The following is an 18,790-nucleotide window of genomic DNA, read 5'->3' on the forward strand; positions in this document are numbered from 1 at the left end:
CTGCCTTCTGCAATTTGTAAGGAAAAGCAGATAGATTACTATTTAAACTCGTGTGCCGGCAAGATTTTCTAATCCAAACGTAAAATCAAATCTTATAACATTGTTGAATGAAAATGTGGCGTGTGAACGAAAGGACGTGTGTGTATAGGAGAAGGTCACAGAGCTGTGTGCGTTTTGTTCAAGATTGGTGGGCAGTCATTTCTCATTAAGAGCGTGAAATTTTCACATTACGGAACTAATGAACATGATCACAAACATTAGCCTGAAGAATAATAGATTTTTGTTTTCCTTTAACATGATTAGAGCAGGGATTTCGAGGATATTCACTGGAATGATGAATTGATTATATCTGGGGTTAATTATGATCCATATGGAATTCCTGACTTATACATAAAACTACAGGACTCATTTTTGGATGAGTGACTTGGTAAGGATTCTAGAATGTATGTCAGTCTTTCTGAGTTTGTTAACGCTATGGAGATCATGCAGCCGAAAGCATGACCCGTTGTGTATAGGCCCAATAAATATTTAATCCCACAGGCTTACATGGTGGTTCTCAGAGAGACCACTCTAGTGGAACTCACTATCGTCTGACCTTCCATGTTCAGAATCTAATCAGACCCAGATAATACCACTAAGTTCCCAGGAGAATAGCAAACCCATAATGGGCAGCACCATGTCAAATTTAGGTAAGCACTTTTATCAGCAATGAATGTGCATCATCCAATAGCAATTTCACTGTGAGTATTTGTGTTGAAGTATTTTATGACATTTTAAACACACTTGGTTTGTTTGATAACTAGTTATAGCTGTCATGGTTTCACAGTAATCCATTTGCTGCACAGGCCACAGTTTCAGTTTGATTGGATGACAATTTATTTTTGTGTGAAACTGTTCTTGACTTCACATAATTTGCCAGCAATGGTATCTCCTTTTAATTATGAATTTTTTCCTCATACATTTTATATAATTGGAAAGACACTTTCTGCAAATGGCAGCACTGTGCACTTAGGGGGTGAGGAGAGGTTACGAAGTGAAGACGTTGCTATAGGAGAAATAGTTGTCAATGGCCTATAGGGTGTTCACTTATACTTAACAAGGAAATGCTCCACCACAGACCATCAGGCATGCGCAACGTGTGTTTGTTTAATATTTTTTGTTCTGTTTATAGCAGAGGTAGCAATCTTATCTTTAATCGAAGTTATGGTCTCCTTCAGAGGGCCATTTTGTCTGCCAATTAGGGCTGCCTGCAACGATGAATCGACTAATTGACAACTAATCAATTATCAAATGAGTCAACAACTACTTGATCGTCAATTATTGGTTTAGTGAAATTATTCACCTGAAAATTGTTATGTATAGTCATAGACAAAATTTTTGGCACCCCTGGAATTTTTCCAGAAAATACAGAATTTTCACAGAAATTAATGCAATTTCAAATGTTTTCAGTATGAATGTGTTTATTTCTTGGGTGTGCATTGGAAAAACACAAAAAAGCTGAAAAGAAAAGGCAAAATGTACGCAATTTTACACAGAATGCAAAAAAATGGGCTGGACAAAATAGTTGGCACCCTCAACTCAATATTTGCTTGCGCATATTTTAGAAGAAATAACAGAAAGCAATCGCTTCTTAAAACCATCCACAAGTTTCGTGCACCTCTCAGATGGAATTTTGGACCACTCTTCTTTTGCGAACTGTTCCAAGTCTCTCAGATTTGAAGGGTGCCTTCCTGCTTCCGCTTTGTCCCCAACCATTTCTTGGTGCTATTTGAGGTATTTTTGGGGTCATTGTCCTGTTGACTCACCTATGACCTCTGATGCAGACCAAGTTTTCTGATACTACATCCTACATTGCGGCCCAAAACATTTTGATAGTCTCCATATTTCATGACTCCTTGCACACTGTCTAGGTACCCTGCGCCAGAGGCAGAAAAACTACCCCAAAACATCCTTGGACCTTCACCATGTTTGACTATAGGCACTGTGTTCTTTTCTATGTAGGTCTCATTCTTTTTTCTGGCATTGGGTGCCTTGACGGGGTGCAAGGAGTCATTAAATATAGAGACTATCACAATGTTTTGGGCCTGTCATGGGTGTTCCAACAGGACATTGACCCAAAACATATCTCAAATAGCACCAAGAAATGTTTGGAGACCAGTTACCTTCTTGCAAGCGGGTTTTATTTAATTTTGCATCAGTTATGGTGCGAATATAAGTGTGAATGGTTGTCTCTTTGCTCTTTGTCCCTTGTAATTGATTGGTGATCAGTATGTAGTCGTCCAATTCCTCTAGGTTAGCTGGGATAGGCTATAACAGTGGTTTTTAACCTGGGTTCGATCGAATTCTAGGGGTTCGGTGAGTCGGTCTGAGGGGTTCGGTGGGGTCTCTGCCGCTGAGGTCAAAACACACTGACTCATCATGTCTATACGTGATGGCATGCCCCGCTTGGCCATCATTGGCTGCAGATGATGACGTGACATTGCTTGGCCAATCAGTGCTGCAAGGAATTTAGCTCACTCAGGAGTTATCCAAAGTGTGAATACCATCAAAGTACGTCGTGTAATTACTTTCTTCATATTTTATCCCATACTAACTAAGTCGTGCAAAAAAGAAAGTGGTCGGGCGAATATGTACAATATGGATTTTCATGTATCATGGAACTGTGTCCTATCTGCATGATTTGCAAGGCCAAGTTGACACTCTCTCTCAACTGTAGCCTTTCACTGGCAAAATTAAAGGTACACTTTGAGAAACTGCATGGAGGTAGGGAATATAAGAACACAACGCTTGCTGAATTCAATGTGAAGAGAGTCAGAATCGATGATAAGGCCACTCTGCCTGCTCTTAGATTTTTACCATTAACAAACTGATCCTCACAGCATCATATGAAGTTGTGTACCTTATCGCAAAGCAGGGCAAGCCACACACCATTGGTGAAACACTTGTAAAACCAACTGCGTTAAAGATAGCGAATCTGATACCTGGAACACTATGTTGGTTATTTTCTGCATGGTTCATTTTAAAAAAAATATTTTAATTGACGCCAAAGTAGGGTTCGGTGAATGAGTGTATGAAACTGGTGGGGTTCGGTAGCTCCAACAAGGTTAAGAATCACTGGGCTATAATAACAAAACAAAGAAAATGCAATAAAAATATACAATGCTATGAGATCTGAAGCGCAATCTTAATCGGCCCACAACTGTACAGTAATAACATAAGCGACGTAAGCGGTTACATTACACACTCGACTTACGCGATTTCAACTTTACGATGCCGAAGTCTCGTCTGCCATTTTGTCTCCAGTCTTTTTTTGCACAAACAGTACCTAATTGTACCTCACAGTATCTTATTTTTAACATGACTTGTTCTGTCCTCACTAAACGTGAAGTTTTTCAGCTTGACAGATAGTAAACAAAGCAATTGTGCTTTTTGAAGCTTTTTACTTCCTTCACTTTTGACAATTTGTAACGCTGTAACACACATATGTACACATCTGTTCAAAACGACATGCATTCTAACAATAAAACCCTCGACACAAAATGATTGGTGTTCAAACGTTCATCTAGTCTGATCAATATGTAAATTTAGTAGATGCAATTAGCTTAATTTGCTTCAGAAAAGTCAGCTAGCTTAAATGCTACGAATTCTGAAGTACTTACAATTCTCATAGCAAATCGCTGACACGTAACTCCACAAACTGTAGCTCCAAACTTAATTACAAATGCATACACAAACCTATATTAGCTGAAGCAACTTACAGCCTTATGTGGGCCAAACTAGAGTGCAGCTATCCTTTATCCATGTGAAACATCTGAGTGCTCCTTAATGGAAGCATTATTGAATGACAGTCCAGCAAGACCCAACGCTGCCACCAGAGGGCAGTGTATCCTCCATCATTAAACAAAATACAATACTTTTGGACTTTCTGGATAGTTATTTTGAATTTCTAAAGGGTTAATTCTGACTTACACGGAAATTCGGGTTATATCGCCAGTGTAGGAACGGAACTCGTTCGTAACCTTTTACTTTCATAGCATTCCTTTTTCAATAAGTTCTGATTCATAGCTGTGAAGGCCACATACATGTTGCCTGGTATACCAGACTCACCGCTGTTCCAGCGATTGAGTCTGGCGACCGTCCGGCGGATCAAATTCCGAGGGTGGAGCAAGCCACAGCAAACAGACAGTGGAGCGGACCAATCAGCGACGGGCAGACGTGACGTTGTTAAAGCGAAAAGTAGTTAGCAAGAGCGGAGAATGGAGAAGTTTATTGCACAAGCCTAGCACGAGCCATGTTGACTGTTGTCAATGACTTTTTTCGATGTGTTTTTGGTAATTTAAAACTGGTTTTACCGCGGATTGGAACATATTCTCGGCTCTCCTGTTCGCTATCTGTGTTGTTGTAGACACGACTTTCGGCACGCAAGAGTGACGTTACTCGTTAAGAACACGTCACGCAAATAAACAAATCTGATTGGACGATTGATTTTGTACCTTGCTCGAGAGGCATTTAATGGGCTGGGTCCCTGACTATTTCTCACAGTGTTTGAAAAATACAGGGAGAATAGTCTGGCTGTGCCAGGCAAACATACATGCAGTTATCATTCATTACTACTATTACCTGAGTTAAGATCTACTGTGCAGTTTAATGTAGTCTTTCAACCACAGCTGTGCTGTAAAGAGAAAAGGCATAGCCATTAACATTGCCTTATCTCAGCATGAATTTGAAGAAAGAATGAGATGTATTCTGACCCACTCCCTTAAAAAGTTAAAATCTGTTTTGGTTTTATATATTTTTTTACCTTCCCTGAGAGTAATATGTTACACTTTCAATAATTCAAAAGTCAAACATGAATGATTTATTCAAAACAGTGGGAAGAGAGGGTGATTTTTGGTACTGGTGGTTCCTTAGATATCTAAGAAAAGTCATTCTGATGGAATGAAGGAGCTTGTGGTTGCAGGTTGGATGATATCAAGAAAAAAATATCACTTAACTGTAAAAGTAGACTCTTGGGGCACTATTTTTATAGGGAGCGTAAGTGCGCTGTGCTATAAAACGCACGTAAGTGGATTTTCATCTCAGCACAAAGCTCGCCACATGTATTTTGGAATTTGTCTGTTTGACTATATCCAGTGTCGAAAGGAAGTAGAGTTCATGTTTTAATTTTTTTCTGGCCATGAGTAAGTTTGTCCCTGCAGAGAGAGTGCAGCTGGGGAATATCCACCCACAGCAACATACACACATGACCTGACATCGCTGACGCATCCTCAGGTAATGTGAAGTGACGCCCAAGCTCTGCTCTCAGGCGCTTTTCTTTCTAACGTCCACCTTTAGAAGGATTGGGTATTTCAAGCAAGACTAGCACAATCAGATCAAAGGCAGTTCATGTTTGCGAAGGAATTCTTTGAAAATGGTGTGTGTTTTCTTCAGGAAATACAATCTAACTGATGTCGGAATCCCATGATCACAAGCATAGTTAATGCGACAAACCCTTCGTGCTATTTCATGCTGAGTACAGTTTTGTCTTCAAAGCGGCAACTAAATATAATTTCATCTCGAACCGTGTGCTTGTGGCTATCACTTGCAAACTTCTGTCAATGAAAATATTTCAAATGCCATAAAATAAAAATGGTGTGAGAAGGCATTCGGCTGGTTAATCATTGATAAGTGCTGCTTGTACTGCCAACTGAAGCTGTGTCTCTCCTGTTTGACTACCGGTTTGACTTTTACTATAACAAAATAACCTGAAGCCAAAGACAAATTGAACTTGTTCTCAAGTAGGGTGTGTATGTGTGGATTGGTTTTAGATGCGGAAAACAAAAGGTTGAAACAAATATAAACACAACAAAACCTCCAAAGTTGAACATTCTGATAATCTACTTCGGCACACTGGTTTCCTAATGATAAAGTTTTTTTCTCTCCATAAGAAATAGTGACAATAGAAGGGTTAGGTCTGTTATATTGTAACATACATAACCATTAATCACTGTTAATTTTAAGATTAAAAGAAAAGTGTAAATTTCACAGATATTATTCTTGTCAAGAGTGTAAAAATAATTAAAACGCATATTTCCCCTCATATTTTCATTTTTACATTTGCTCTCAGTTGAGTGAGGGTGTCAAAGCGCTCAGTTAGTTCTTCCTGTTACTGTTGACGTTCCCCTTTTCAGTTCATTCTCAACCACAGAATGTGTTACTACTAGCATTTTCCCATGAACACAACCGCACATGTAAAAAAGAGGCCAGGAAAGAACATTTCATCCGTTTGTAATGTGTGTGTCAGCGAAAAATCACATATTCGCTTACTTGTAATGAGATCATGCATTGCCATTGAATGGGTTTGTGTACTTATGTCTTATTAAAATCGTTTATTTTAAAGGGGAAAAAAATAAGAAGACAACTCTGCGACAAGCAGCAGCAGAATTGGAATGTTGCATTCTCTTGTGGAACTTGACATGGAGGATGATGGATTACTAATAACCGGCCAGCTGATAGTGATCCGGGTTGTACTTTACTATTGTCTACTTGCCACTTTATTTATTCAACAATCTCCTGGGACAGGAAGAATAAAAAGGGTGAAGTGCTGGGTGACTTTAGCGTTGCATAAATCAAGCTTCAAGTTTGGCATTACAATGATGGGATCCATTATTAGTCGATACTAAACAAGACGCCATTAAACAGTTTTAAATCAGAGAGATAATAGGCTTTGTGTTGACTTCTTGAGAAAAACAATGCCGTCATAAGTAAGTGGCTCTTAGATGAAGGTTGTTCACTTTTAAAGTCATATATATTTGAATACAACTTTATTTGTGTGTTCATTTGACTAATATTGCCAAGATTTACTGTATATTTGAAGGGATTGTGAAAAAAAAGAGGTTTGAAAATAAGTAAGCATGCGTTTTCTGCTTGGGACTTGAGAAATTAGTTTTTTTATCTTTGACATTGAACACAGTTTGTATTCCGGTGGGGAAACGCACCATTGAGTTGTGATGCCTACACTACTGATAAATTGCCCTTGTGTAAGTCAGTGCAAATCGGAACTGACCTCTACGTGTTTTAATGCATTATACAAAGCAGTAGTATATGAAATGTATTGTAAAATGAACTCACGCTGGTCAGAAGTAATATCAAACATCAGTCAATTAGCAGCTGTTCTCTCACTAATATTAACCCATTGATGCCTAGTGTACCAGATTAGGCACATACTAGATCAAAGAAGCCTCAATGTTTTTTTTTTTTTTTTTTTAACCACAGGTGTCTGTTGTCGCTATTTTGCATTATACATAAAGTTGCATGCATTTTCTTATTGTTTTTTTTTTTTTTAAATTAAAAAAAAAAAATATATATATATATGTATATATATATATATATATTATATATATACATACATATATATATATATATTTGTACTATGCATTTAAAACAACTTTCTCAACCTGATTTAGCATCTACTTGAAAGCAAAAACTGAAGTAAGAGATTCTTAAATCTTATTCATTTTAAATCTAAGCGGCAAGGGGTTAAACGTAGTTTTACCATGCCTCCAGTAATATACCGTCATTTTCGGACTATAAGGCACACCTGACTATAAGCCGCCACCCACCAAATTGGACACGAAAATGACATTTGTTCATAGATAAGCCACACGGGACTATAAGCCGCAGCTGTCTTCACTGTGTTATGCGATATTTACGCCAAAAGATAGTAACTGGTCACACTTTATTTGACAGCAACATCATATGACTGTCATAAGACCAAGTGAACCACAATGAAACTTTGAAACAATTGGCTGCAAAGCTTCATTGCTTCAAGAAGCTTCATTTGGCCATCACTGCTCCTTTGGGGAAGACAGTCAACCTCTGCTGCCACCTGCTGTCAACACTGTTGTCGTCCAACATGCCTCCTAGCATGCTTTGCAGTGCTACAGATGTAATTAACAATCAAAATTCATGTTCTGTGCTAATTATTTCTTTAGTTACTGTTCCAATTGTTTCATTAATTGCTAGTTATGGTATTGTGTAACACTTTCTTCGATCGTGGCGCCATAAGACTGTCATAAGACAATCATAACAATGGCACAACACAACCATGAGTATTAATGAATGCTTACAACAGATGTTATTTAATGTCATCCACCAAATTATCTCACTTTTGAATGGATGTAAAAGAGCCGAGCTGGACATAAATGAAGTTAGTGACATAATTTGCCCGGATGACACTTAATGACATAAGCATTCAGTAATGCCCATGATAGTGTCATGTCATAATTATGACGGTCTTATGATGCCGCTGTCAAATAAAGTCATACTTATTAACCCAAATAAATCAACAAATAAGCCGCACTGGACTATAAGCCTCAGGATTCAAAATGAAGGAAAAAAGTTGCGTCTGAAAATTACGGGTAATTCACAATCAACATAGCCAGCTTGACTGAGAAATGATTGATTCACGACCACGTAATTCTGTTAAAATTCGGGCACCGTCATTTGAAGTTTTTTGTTTTTTTTTTACAAACACTTTGTCTCTATACACAGGATGAAAACTATGCAGTAATATTTAGTTACATTTAGTCCCTTACCAGGTTTCACCTCGACCAGGTTTTTTCACAAAACCATAAATTGCAGACGTCCTGGGCCAGAGGTTTTAGTTCAGTAACTTGTCTGCATTACAGTTGCTAGCTCAGTGTCATGACCCTGGGGTGAACAGGAGAGGTGAGCCGAGGCACCTCCAAGCACTCAGTTGGAACAGAAATACGTGGCAGATGCGCTCGTGAGCGCTCACGCGTAACTGGTTCATTTGTCGGACACAGAATTTGCATCACCGGAGAAAGGTCCATAACAGTTAAGTCAGGTGTGTGTTTGTTCCAGGTGGGACAGGAACAAAGGCCTAGTGTGACGCTTGCCACCAATGCAACAAAATGTGGTGCATCAAGCTGTCATACAGCCCGGAGCTGGGGTCCTGAGAGCATTTATTGTATTTGACGTGGAAGAAATCAAAAGTTGAATTGTGAATTTGGATGGCTTAATGGTAGTTAGGCCATGTTTGTTCTGTCGGTGCACTTTTTCGCCTGGTTAGCCTGTCACAGTTCAAATGTTGAAGGCAGAGGCAGGCACATTCAAATGTGGGAGTGCAGGCAGAAACTCAAAAAGGTCATATTTAAAAGCCACAAGGAGCATAACGATAATTCAAATAAAAACTATGATTGTCCATTTATCCATTCTTACTTTGTATAGCTTATCCTCACAAGGTTTGCCGGTCTTCTGGAGCTTATCCTAGCTGACTTTGAGCAATAATAATGACATAACAGAAGAGAAAAAGATGAATAACGCAAAAATTATCATCAAAAAAGACAAATTAATCAACACATTTCAGCTCACCAACTTTAGGGGGAAAATGACTAAATCAGTGCAACAAGAACTACAGTATTCTTTATAATGTAAATGCCCTTTGTGCTGTACTAAAAAAACAGCGTGCACCGTATACAGCCTGCTAGCCATAGATTGCCCCCACTGCCCTGAAATAATACAGCTTGATGTTCTGTACATGGAACTGCACATAATAAACTCAATACATTAACAACCATACCTGAATATCCATCCTTAAGTTCACTGCTTGAGCTTCAGTGACCTTTAGTAAATTGGATCGGTACCACCAGTGTCACTTGACTGTTGTCACAGCTGTGTTTACTTCTCTGTAATGCTACGCTATTTGCTAGTCCATCTTTCAAACTGGTGCATGTGAAGATAAATCTGCAGAATGCACAAATTTGAAAAGTGCTTTCCAAGCTGAGTAAATATGAATTATTTTCTTTTGCTTGCTACACATTGCAGGGATAAACATCAGAATATGTTCTTGTAATGAAAACCATGTCATCAGTCATCCTTTGTTTGGTGTGTGCAAACAGTGCCTAGACAGGAACATAGATTCCATCTCCATATTTTATGTGCTAATTTATGAGATCTAGTGCAAAATCAGTGTGTTTAATGTATTTTTTTTCTGCAAGGCTGCAGTCTCTTGTGTCTTGCTTTATGTAATCAACTACTTAATGTCTTTTTGGACAGCACATTTCTTTATCTCTATCTTTACCCGATATTCATCTGATTATAAAACATTCCACTGCAAAATTGGACGTGAGTAGCAAATAAAATGTAGGTTAGTTTTAAATTTCTTTGTAAAGAAAGACTTGTTTGAATATAGTTTTATTGAGATTGTTGAGTAGAATGCCTATGTATTTTTATCAAATGGGTAGTCAAAAAAACTGGTTATTTTGAATGTCTTTTCAATTTAATAAAAATTACTCTCTAACCAATATATAACTGTATTATTCAACCATTTTCTATTCCACATATCCTGTCCGTAGTCACGGGTGACAACAGCTTATCCCAAATGACTTTGGACAAATGGCGAACTACATCGAACTACATCACGCATTGCTCGCTCGTCGGTAATGTGACATTTACAGTGGAGGGACAGGCAACCATTCACTCTCACATTTACACACACGCTGCCTGCACCGGTTATGAAAATATAACCCTATCAGTTTTGCACAAATTTTTTAGAGCCGTATTGCTCCTACACCAGAAAAAAGTTCAATATATTGTTATAATGTGATACATTTCATGTGATGTTTCATTAACATGGAGAGTGCCAGCTGCAATTTGCAACACAGAGGAGGAAGAGTACTGGATGAGTCAAAGAACTTTAAAGGTGTGACATTGTTCTTTAATAACGCATTCCAGTGTTGTTTTTGGCAGCCCTTTTAATTTCCGTATTAGTCTTTTGGACAAAAACACTTATTAGTCTTAGTAATATTTTAGTCATTTCAAACTTTGTTCGTCTTAGTCTAGTTTTCGTTGATGAAAACTAAAAAATTCCGTGTAGTTTTAGTTGACGATTACTCAAAATGTTTTGGTCTGCAAATTTCATGCATTTTAGTCCAAAAATTCAAAAAGACAAAATATTTCCTATAATTTCAACACAAACGAGCACATATTGTCGTGTCTACAACAGAGGCTGCTCTAGACTTTTTCGTTGTCTGTCATTTTGACTGACAGTGTTATAAAAATCCGGTCATAATCTATTTTTACCTGTCACTTACATTTTTAAAATGATAATAATGACATATTCAATAGTATTTAGTTTTCATTCATTTTTAATTAATATTCTGTCCGAACAAGCTTAACAAGAGGCAAACAGACAGCGGAGTGCACCAATCAGCGACGGGCAGACGTGCCGTTAGCAAAGCGACGAGGGCAGGACAAGGGACTTGCGCGCGGAAGTAAACATACGAGGAGAACAGAGTTTATTCAACATGGCTAGCGCGAGACAGACTGTTGTCAATGTCTCGTGTCGATGTGTTTTAGCTCATTTAAAACTGAACTTACCGCGGATTGGAACATATTCTCGGCTCTCCTGTTCGCCATCGTAGAGACGACTTTCGGCGCGCAAGAGTGACGTTGCTCATGAAGAACATGTCACGCAAATGAAAACAAATCTGATTTGTCGATTGATTTTGTACCTACTCGAGAGGCTGTGTCCCAGACTTTTCTCTCAGTGTTTGAAAAATACAGGGAGAACAGTCTGGCCGTGCCAGGCAAACACTCAGTTGCCTTGACATTTTTCTGAGTAAGGCCAACGACGTCATGCATCAAGAGAGACAATAGCTAATTAATATGCTCAATCGCCACCCTGTGGTCTGGGGTGTGAATTGCAACCTGTCAAAATGACGGATGGACTTCAGTTTTTTCCGTCACCGTTTTAAAAAACCGGTCAACGACGGAAAATATTCGGTTAACGCAACCCCTGGTCTACAAGGACAATACCAACTTAGTGATGATGATATAGTGGTACCTCAACTTACGAAATTAATTGTTTCTGGAAGTATTTTCGTAACCTGAAAATTCTGTAAGTAGAGATGCGTTTTCCATGTAAATGCCCTAATCTGTTCCAAGCCCCCGAAAATTCAGACTTAAATCTTTTATAATTAGGGTTGTAACGGTAGACAAAAGTCTCGGTTCGGTACGTACCTCGGTTTTGAGGTCACGGTTCGGTTCATTTTCGGTACAGTAAAAAAGCAAAATGCAAAATGTAAATGTGCTAGTTTTTTATTACACACTTTTGTGCTTTCAACAATAGGAACAGTAGCCTATACAAAACTAGAATTCTGCTCAAAAAGTAGCGGGTATTTAAAGATAATAATCCAACAACAATTTGCCTTTCAGACCCCGCGTATTGGTCAGCTTTCTTTCTGAAAGAAAGAAGAAAAAAGAAGTCCTGTGCTAAAGAGAAAAGCAATCCCAATGACAACGATTTTAACATGTAATTTACAAATGAAATGCCTCAATGAATTTTTTTTTCTTATGAACGGTTTTCAAAAGCTTTATTGGTGGATTTTCTCAAATTAAAGCGCCACACAGAAATTAATAAATTTAATTGTGTAAGCAGGATCTGTGTATTATTCTTATTATTTAATTACAGATGTTTTAGCTCATTTCAATTTATTTTATTTAAATGGGCTATTATTCATTTTTTTATGTGTTTGTATTTTACAAATGTGATGTAGTATTCATTTATATTATATATTTTATATTGTATAACTTTAGTTCCTATGTGAATATTAGTTCCTACTTGTTTTGTTGTGGTAGGAGGGTTTTGTATTGAACACGGGGCCGTGTTGGTTATTATTATAGCAGAGAAGACAACTGTAAATCAACAAAGACAAGTCAACTGTGCCCCGATCTACCACTCAAGAGATCTGATGGACTCAAAAACTGGGTTACCATTGCATATTAGTTTAAAAATCGACCGGATCCACCGTATTTTTAAACGAATGACTTCCGGTCTGCCCGGTCTGCTAGCTAGTAGTATTGACGCAGGAGGGCCGTGTCTCGCGTCAAATAATAAATTCTGCCGTTCTTTTCGCGTGCATCGCCTTGACCCGCTTCTGGGACGCGTCTAACACGCGGCCGCACTGCGACAGGTGTGCATTGGCTGATTGACTTTAATGGCCGCGTTTCACTGCGTTCTCGCAGCGGCCACATTGTCGCGCCGTTGACCTTTCTTACTGTCCTACCGTGTTGATCCTCATTACAGTAGAGAAGACGTAGTAAATATAATCTACACAAAGAAACTGTAACCCGATCGACTCGCAGCCTCGAAAAGTAAGGGGTACATTACCTCAGAAACTCGTTCGGTACGCCTCCGTTCCGAACCGAGCACCAAGTACCGAAACGGTTCAATACGAATACATGTACCGTTACACCCTTATTTATAATGCATAAAGATGCATCAAAACATATAACAAATACATTTTATAATTAGATTATTGCACATAAACATAAAATCTGAGTTGTGCATAATGTAAAAAATTAAGAATAGAGTAAAAAAGAAACGTTAATACACTCATGTCAAACTGTCGGAACACGGGGGGGGGGGGGGGGGAGTAAATGAAGAGGACGCTAGGATACACACATACACATACAGTAGAGGTCCCTCTTAGCCAATTGGATGCCAGTAAGATGCTAGGCAATAATCAATGGAAGAGCAGCTGTAAGTATGTTACTTTCAGTAAACTGAAGAGCTGCGAGTACCAGCCATACTATATTTTTGCCTTTCGTATCCTGAAATTTCTTTTGTAACAAGAGGCAATATTTTTCCACTGAGGTGTGTCTTAACCTAAAAATTCTGTATGTAGAGACGTTCGTAAGTAGAGGTAGCACTGTACACACTCGCCAGGAAAAAATATATTACTTTCAATGATGAAAACCATGTGGATGCCATGAACTGTATGTAATAAAAAAAGTTGGAGAGTTTAAGATTACTCTAGCCACACTAAATAATATTGCTAACGCGAATGCTATGCTAACAGTACAAGTTACATTTAGTGTGATGATCACTCAGCACAGACCTGTAAAGGCTAAAGTAACATTGCATACTATCTCTTGCAAAAATAGGAAAACAAATTTTACTGTGTTTCAAAACAAGCAAGCCAGGAGAGGAAACCGGTGAGTGGGGGGTGCAGCACGTCACCTGAGTGGCATAACTTAATACTGTTACGATGCAGGCTAACTACAAGTACAATAATAAAAAGTCATACATTGTTAGAGTATGACAGAGACTTTGGCTCATTTTCATCTTGTTCTGATCTCGTCAGACAAAAACTGGCATTCATCTTGTTACGTTTTAGTCTCCCAAGACATGTTTTTAGTTTGTTATCGTCTTGTTATATTCATGAAAAAAAAAACTGTTTGTCGACGAAATATTTTCGTTATTGTCATTGTTGACGAAAACAATGACTCTTCAGTGTGCTTGATGGTGATAGGCATCCAAAAAGGAGGATGGAATTAACTAAGGTATAACAGGGCAGTGTTCATTCACTGCCACCCTCCCAGGTCAAATAGATTAGATGTCTACTAGTGATAAACTCATCCCAATTCTCAGCATAAGGATAAAAATAGCCTGTTTTTCTGTTTGTTAATTGTTTTGTAGAATATATCCAAAAATGATTTCCTGACCCATGTTTTGATAATTGATGATTCGCCAGCTCGTGACATCAACGTTACCGTGAGCCTTGTATCGCAAATCGTATCGTATCGTGAGGTGTCCAGAGATTTCCACCTCTAGTGTAGGGTGACCATATTTTGATTTCCAAAAAAGAGGACACACGGCCCAGCCTCAAGAAGTTCACTCAAAGAAGCCTTATCACTTTAATATATTTAAAGTGTGCCTCCTCCGTCTGGGTACATAATTCAGTATAATGACAAAATAATAGCTATATAACCAAAACACAACAACCAATTTTCACAGGTTACTCAACAGGCTTTATTATTCCTAAAATAAAAGAACAATAATAACGTTAAAAAAATAGAATTAAATAATGATTAAAAAAAGTTTAAATAATGCTTCTTCTGTATTAGTAAATCATCATCCCGAACAAAATAATAGGTAGTCTTTTGAATTCTTACTATACAAATAAATATCAAATAAATATATCTGAAATAATGTTCTCAATAATACCTCTTCTGTAGAAAATCCAGCTTTAACTAAAAGCTATTTTCTCTTTCCAGTGAAATAATGTAAATCAAACCGTAGCCTCACAACAATATTATTTAACACAAAACAAAACGTCAATTTTGTCTTTATTTTTTTCCCTTTTAGCACTTTGGAGAACGATGGAACCCTGCTCCAATTTCTGTTTTCACTGGACAGGGTCTCTGGCAACATGTCACAGGCAGCACAGTAAAGGCCGCGTCAGACCTGCGCTGTCAAGGAAGACCCGATTTACGACCCTGCGCCGTAGCCCGACGTGTGCCTATTGAATTTTCAAACCCGAGCGTCACGTCAGCGCATATGACGTGGCGGAAATGGACTGTGATTGGTCTGCTCAGGCTGTTGTTTCCAGTTCAACGCGAAATCACCGCCATTGTAGAATAAAATCAAACATTATTTTTCTACACGCAAAAATGGACAAAGCCGACGGGAATATCATCGAAGAGCAAGTCTCGTCAAGACATCATAAAGATTACCAAATGGCAAGGTCAGTGATTGGATAAAGAAATGGAAGAACCACCGAGACGTGTGTGTTCGGAATCGAGTGGCCACACGAAGCGGTGACTCAGTCGGCCAAAATCTGTCAGCTTTTTATCACTTTTAGTCGTATTTTTGGTTGGTGCACTTCATTATTTATTGTGTACATATGTTTGTTGTGACTTATTGACGTGTCACACTTCAAGAATCTGAAGAATAAAGCACAGGTTTGGTGCGAAAAAAGAGCTGTTTTGATGTTTAATTTTCAACAACAGACATTTCACACACCTTGGTGCTTTTATGATAACGTTAAGATCAAGGCTTCCAACGCAATTTGGGAAGTTCCATAGATGGGAGAAATCTGCCATGGCTTCCCACTGGCTGGTTGCAGAACATGGCAAAAATATTGGGCTGGAGGGCTTTGCAGACCCCGAACATCACGCTGGATGCAGTGCTCGATGCCAGTTTGAAGCTAGCAGCCACAGCTAGCTGGTTTCCACCCAAAGCTAGAACTCTCTAAGCGGCCTCAAAAGTTGGACAGACTGCCTCGAAACCGTCTTCTGCGTCGGCTGCGCCTCAACATTTGTACAGGCATGAAAATGGGTCAGGGGTTAAAAAGGTGAGAAAGGTGTGGAGGAAATATGTTCCGGCGTTCTGCCAAAATGTCCTCTGTCGGCGAAACGTCCTACATGTGGCGAATTTGACCATTTTAATTTTTCACATAAGGCTTAATATTCGAGCGGGGGTTTAATTAGTTGAAGGAGTTGATTTCAACCACCACTGACTCGCGCTGGCTTAGCCACTCCGGAGCCCTGAAACTAACAAATAACTGGCAAACTGCGCAGAATTTGTTCAAATCAACTCCAATGACTAATTAAACCCCGGCTAACTCAAAGATTAAGCCTAATGTAAACAATTCTGAACTTCCCCTTTAAAATAAAGACCATTGAATATGGCCATTAAAATGTTGTCTATAAAAGTTTTAGAGCAATAAAATAAACAACAAAAATGAATGAAATGAACAAGAATCCTTCAAACTACTGTATTTCATAATGGGTCCAAATTATTTTTCGAACGGATCATGTGACCATAGCACCTTAGAGACAGCCGTTTGCATTGCTTAGCCAAAACTACAGCTGAGGAGGCAAGATGGATAGTTAGAATTTCTTTCAACCTAAGCTTCCTAACCTAAACCTTCAACAACAACTGAGCTTGAACCGAGGATTGAGCACGAGCAGTATCAAAAAGTCCTGGCTTTCATGTTACCTGTTGTGCTGTAATTCCAAGTGGTGCTTGAATTGGATGCTTATAGCGGTCGACAGTCTTTTTGAGCCACCGCAAAGTTCGCAGCGCACGGAGATATTTTTGTCATCTTTACTGGACAAAAATGTGAAGTAATGGCTGTGTTTCCAGTGTGCAAATGCAGCCGTTTGCAGTATAACTCCTGCCTATTTCATTGCATCCTGGCGAGGTAGCAAGGCTATGTTGTTTTGGCCGCAAACTCCCAGCGCTCACGGCTCACGCATCATGGTAATACACGTGACCCTTTTTTTTTTCCCATCCCCGATTAGAAAATGTGACATGTGATGTCACTCCCATGACTACAGTATTCTTCATTCTACATCAGCGGTCTCAAACCGACTCCACAAAGGGCCGCAGTGGGTCCTGGTTTTTGTTCCATCAGATCCAGCACAAACAGTTCAACCAATGAGGTTTCTACTAACATAAGCAGCACCTGATTGCAATCAACTGATTACACTTGTAAGAAACCAGATTGGTGAAAAGGTATTTGTCTCGTTTGGTTGGAATGAAATCCAGTACCCCCTGCGGCCCTTTGAGGACCGGTTTGAGACCACTGTTCTACATACATTATGGGGCAATAACAAAATAATAACGTACAGGCATCAAGGAAAGTAATTTTACTCAGATTACTGATTTAGAAAAATGAACGCGTTAGATTGTTCTTTCCTGAAAGAAAGTAATCAGATTACAGTTACGCATTACTCACATAACGCGTTACTGACAACACTGCTTTTATATTACCGTTAAATACACAAGCTTGAAGCTACCTTAACGCGAGCTATTTTTTCACCGGACGCTCTGGCAGTGTTCAACGCAAGCTGCAACAAACGGCAGTAACTTTGTCATACCGCAAAATATGAAAACGATTAAAACCATTACTCACCAAATTCAATATGCTGGCAAATGCATTCATCTAAAAAAAATTGGGAGTGAGACCTCACCTCGTCCAGCGAACATGAATTTGTGCTTAGGACAAGATCATCTGTCACAATTAGCGATCTTTGACGCTCTTTTTTTCCCCCCCCGCATACAAACTTGTTTCTCTCTCAGCGGCTGTGATTAACCTCAATGAAGTTGCTCTCCTAGCTTAGCTAAGCCTTGCATATCATTCGTCTTTGTAAGTTTTTAGTAACTTTGTGTATTGAATTTGAAAGGAAAATGTGTGCTTTGATTTTGGCGAACCTTTTTCATGAAGCTAAACTGTTGAAGCGACTCACACGTGGAAAAATACGATTGTACAACGTTTTAAATGTATTCATTTGGTATATTTCAGTTACCACGATTTGAGAGCTCAATGCATTGCAGAATTTACGCCTTGCGTTTGAAAAGTTTGTTTTTGGGTTTGCTGGAATAGCGTCACTGACACTCGCAGCATCATACAGGGGAAGGGGTAAGCGCTGCCGCGCCAAGCCACTTCTGGCTGCATTTTCGACACATGAAAAATAACGAATACGAAGTACTGTATGACGGAAAATTTTAGTGGTTTTGTAACCGCAACGTTTTCATAGCATGGTAAACCGTGAAGGTAACCGGCACATGCCTACACCCGACCCCCCCCCACCACCCTTAAAAGTTTTCTCATCGGATCTACACGATTCACGTAGGTCATCCTTTTTTACTTCAAAACGGCGAATTTCGCCGAAAGGTGAGAGATTTTCATGCCTGTTTGTAGGATCAACATTTATTCAATTTTGATGAGCTGAAGATCTACATTCAAGCGTTCCATCTTGCATTATTTATTTTTTTCTCCGTTAAACTAGACAAGAGGAAGTCAACAAGACCAAAACCGTACAAACATAACGCCACACCCCTCTAGTGGCTTGGCAGTGAATTACAGAGCAATGTGTCACCTGGCCGGAGAACCATCGTATGTCGAATGACGCCGTAGTCGCTGCGCCGTCACCGCAACACAGGAGCATAACTCAGGCTTAACGTAGCATTCTGTGCAAAGCCTCGCACAATTTC

At 39.0% G+C, this 18,790-nt stretch overlaps 1 protein-coding gene across 1 annotated transcript in view; it reads left to right on the top strand.

Moving 5' to 3' along the window:
- htr7c (5-hydroxytryptamine (serotonin) receptor 7c) overlaps positions 1-18,790 on the top strand; it is a 54,361-nt gene that overhangs the window by 1,315 nt on the left and 34,256 nt on the right. The window lies entirely within an intron of this gene.

The sequence above is a fragment of the Corythoichthys intestinalis genome, chromosome 3 (assembly GCF_030265065.1).
Source record: "Corythoichthys intestinalis isolate RoL2023-P3 chromosome 3, ASM3026506v1, whole genome shotgun sequence".
NCBI lineage: Eukaryota > Metazoa > Chordata > Actinopteri > Syngnathiformes > Syngnathidae > Corythoichthys > Corythoichthys intestinalis.